Source organism: Diadema antillarum, unplaced genomic scaffold, assembly GCF_040938485.1.
Source record: "Diadema antillarum isolate AM-2024a unplaced genomic scaffold, OU_Dant_1.0 seq00002354_RagTag, whole genome shotgun sequence".
NCBI lineage: Eukaryota > Metazoa > Echinodermata > Echinoidea > Diadematoida > Diadematidae > Diadema > Diadema antillarum.
The window spans coordinates 4,328-8,621 of record NW_027272968.1 but is presented as its reverse complement, the minus strand read 5'-3'; positions in this window follow the sequence as shown (position 1 = coordinate 8,621).

Genomic DNA, 4,294 nt, shown 5'->3' with positions numbered 1-4,294 from the left:
TGACATTGTTTTGGATGTTACTGTTGGGTAGCCCAATGTATGCAACACACAGCACTGTCAGCAGTCCACAGTGACCGGGGCGCGCGACCAGGGCACTTGTCTTTGCTGTTGAAATAATTCTAAAAATATTTTTCCTTGACGTTCCTTCTTGCAGATCCACAACACGACATCGTGACTAACACTTGTGTGTTATACATACATTTAGCGTCACTACTTGTCGATAATTTTACAGGTTTTGTTAACAACCAACACGAGAAAGTTGCTAGCGAGAATGCACACACGTACACACGTAGAGTTACCGGTATGACAAATGTGTGTGTTATTACATACAATTTTCGGCGACTCAGCTGTGAAGTGCGCGTATGGCAAGCCAAATGTGACATAACGTGTGAGAAATAATGATTCATAATAGTAGAGCAGATAAGCCCTCAAAATCACGTGAATAGTGCAAAATTTGACTAAAGCATGAAACTTTCACCAGTGTTAGTACATACCATAAGATTTATTTTAAGATCGGGAGGTAAGTCTGATTTGACCTCTGGTGACCTCCAGAGGTCAATGTACTTTAGATATCAGAAAATCGATGTTTTTAGACATTTGCGAATGATATATGTGGTTATGTTGCACTAAACATGCATTTATACCACAGAGAAATCATTTCCAGATTCAACAGAGCACTGACAGGTTTTTACCTTTGACCTCTGATGACCTCCAGAGGTCAATGAACTTTAAATATCAAAATATCGATGTTTTTAGACATTTGTGAATGATATATGTGGTTAAGATTCACTAAACATGCATCTATACTTCAGGGAAACCATTTTCTGATTCCACAGAGCATTGACAGGTTTAATCTTTGACCTCTGATGACCTTTGGAGGTCAATGACCTCAAAATATTATATTGATCTGTCATGTCATTGGTTAATGGTAACCATTGTTAAGATGTACAAAACAAGCATATCTGTCTTACAATGAAATTGTCTTCATATTCTAAAGAGCAGACAGGTTTCTACCTTTGACCTCTGAATATCAGAATATTGAAGTATGACATCATTGGTGAAAGGTCAAACATGGTAAAGATGTACAAAACAAGCATATCTGTGTACAATGACATCGTCTTCATATTCCAAGGCACACAGACGAGTTTCTGCCTTTGACCTCTGATGATCTCGAGAGGTCAATGACCTCAAAGTATCAGAATAGTTTGGCATCATCAATGGTAAACATGATGATGTTCTAGAGAGCACTCGTAGGCCCTGTTTATTAACGAGCCATTACCGTTCACCTATGAAAATCACACAAGGTCAAATACCTCGAATGAAATGTGAGGATGTTAATATTGATATTGCAATAGTTAATAGTTAATAATTGTTTATGACGTAGGGCTTACAAACCATGCATTTCTGTTACCAAAAAAGTGGCTACTCATTCCGCAGAACTTTTCAGGTAATTATCTAAGTCGGGTATGTGCACAGAGCAAGGGGTGTCGATCTGTTTTCACGTGGGGGGGGGGGGACTTGGAAAATATGTAAAAGCATAAGTTCATGGTGTAAAGGAATGAAGCGGAGGGGGGAGGGGGAGGATGTGGGTGGGGGATTGGATTTTTGCAGGTTTAGACCTGAAATCAGTGATTCAGTGTAGCTCTTGTTTAATGTGTGCGTCATCACTTATACGGAAGTTGATGGGGTGTGGGCGCATCTCACCTACCCTCCTCCCAAAGACAAAGTTTTTTTTTTTTTTTTTTTTAAGAATCTGATGCATACATTTTGGGGAATATTTGGAAAATTATGGATCACCAAGGTGTACCAAGTCTATATGGATGGGAACCCAGCAAGCGCAGCGTTGGCGAGGGTAGGGTATTCCACTCCCATTCGAGAGAGCTCTTGTATTTTGAGAAATGAGATTCAACGACCTGGCACACAGGCACTTTTGAAGGAATACCTCGAAATTTGTATCAAAAAGGTGTAGTAAGTCAGCCATTTATGGAGGGAGACCAATCGACAGAAGGATGTGGGTGGAGGTATCCCCCTCCCACATAATGGAGCTTTTGCATTCTTTTGTTTGCAATTCAATGATCTCGTGCCACTCTTGGTTGAACTGCCATTTTGAAAAAAAAAAGTCCATACCCAAATGTGTAGCCATAATCAATGCATGGAGGAGAGGTTGATACAGCGAGAGGAGGGTATGAAAGGGGCTGTCCCCCAATCCTTCCCATGCGAGGGAGCCTTTGCAGTAAGAATAGAAATGAAAAAAAAAAATCTAGTATACACATTTATGATGGAATATTTGGGAAATTATCAGTAAAAGGAGTGTACCAAATCTAACGGTCTAAGGGTAGAAACCGAGGAGGGATTGTTAATTGAAAGATACACTACCCCCTCCAACAAGAGGGATTTTCTTTAATATGTCGGAACTGAAATTAAAGATCTAGTACATACTTTGTGATGATATAGAACAAAAATGGGACAAAAGCACTGAGCGTATATGGAAGGGGACATAACGAAAGATAGTGTGGGGGAGAGGGTATGCAAAGGAGATTCTGCCTTTTAATCTGGTGCATACTATAGCTGAATTTTTTTTTTCAGTTCAATTCGTTTATTCATTTCTACGATAAAAAACAAAGAAACATGCAATGCATACATACATAAATACAAAGCATACAATAATTGATTAGAATGTATAACACAATAAATATATAACAAATTAACAGAATAACGCACTTAGATATTTAACTGAGGAATACAGCCTTTGGTTAACTAAAGTGTGAAATGAAAAAAGAGAACTTGGAGGAAAGCTTCAGAAGCCTTGTGAGGAAAATGTTCAGTGACAATTCATTTTCTGTCAAAAAAGTGAAGAAAAAAAATCTCCATCTCAGGAAATACTTGGAGGCAAAGTTTTACGTCCCCACCATTCCCCCTCCCATATTTTCTCGGGAGGCGGGGCAAATGCCTCTTGCCCTCCAAAATGAACAATCGTGCATATATAGGAAAGTCTTTTCATCTTTGGAATTCAAATAAAAATATATCTTAAAAACATTTTTCATAGAATAAGGGAAATTATCATTCCCCAAAGTATGTTATATCTGTGGAAGGAACCAAGCAGGGGGAAGGAGTCTATCGAAAGGAGATATCCCCTCTCACAGAAGGGAGATTTTGCATTTCAGAATTAAATTTTAACAATCCGATGCACACTTAAAGTGAAAAACTTGGGCAGTTTTCTGTCTAAAAAGCAACAAAAAAAAAACACACAAAAAACAACAACAAAACATAGTCCACATCTCAGAATTTAATGGGGTGGGGGTCAACTATCCCTGCCACCACCCCACCCCTCCTCCAAACTGATGCCCCGGCATGTGCATGTGTTTTATTCCACTTGTTGAAAAGAAGAGAGAGTTTTAAGAAACAATATTGTTCAGTGGTCGCTATCCCAGTCAAGTAAATTGTTTATCAATAAGGTGATTTCCTTCACCTGTATACCTTAAGATGATGTAGTCCTGGTATTTGCCTTGCACGTTATTACATCTATTTCTTTTTTAGTATTCTCGTTTATATTTTGATGTGAAAGTTGTTTACTTTGCCACGATTTTATTCGTACATAGAAAAAATAATCCAAGACTGAAAATGAAACTGATACAATATTTAATGATTGACATGATGCACATATTGTGTATTTCTATAGCAATAAAAGTGAGCAATTCAAAAGGCGTGTACTCATTTCACATGAACATTAGCGATGATCCTCTGACCTCTGGAGGATATTGAAAGATATGCATCAAAATGTAAGAATATTGATGTCTGGTCTCATTGGTTTGTAATGGCCAGCTGCTTATGAAATAATAATTATATTTTTAAAAAAATGCATTTTGTGAGTGTGTGTGTGTGTGTGTCCAAAATTGTATGCAGAGTATTCAACACACAGTTCAATTTTGACTTCCATCTAGGACAATGAGCGGTTACTTTTTTCTCAACAACACTGTAATATCAAAATCTATTGAAAAAACACGGTGGCGGCTGGGTCTAACACATTATCATTCCTTTTCGTTGGAGATCCATGCGGGATGGTCAAAACAAACATAAAAAACAGATATCTCAGACCTAATTGTTATAACAAAGCATCATATCCTCATATACCCAACACAACCCTCTATGCCCAGACAATGTAAACCACCCCATGGACTTACTTGGAGCTTTAGAATATCCTTTGTCAACAGAGAGAGACATCCAAACCTTTGCAGTGCCGACTAAGATCTGCCATGGAACTGATTGGTATTGGCTCTGCATCATTGACAGCAGA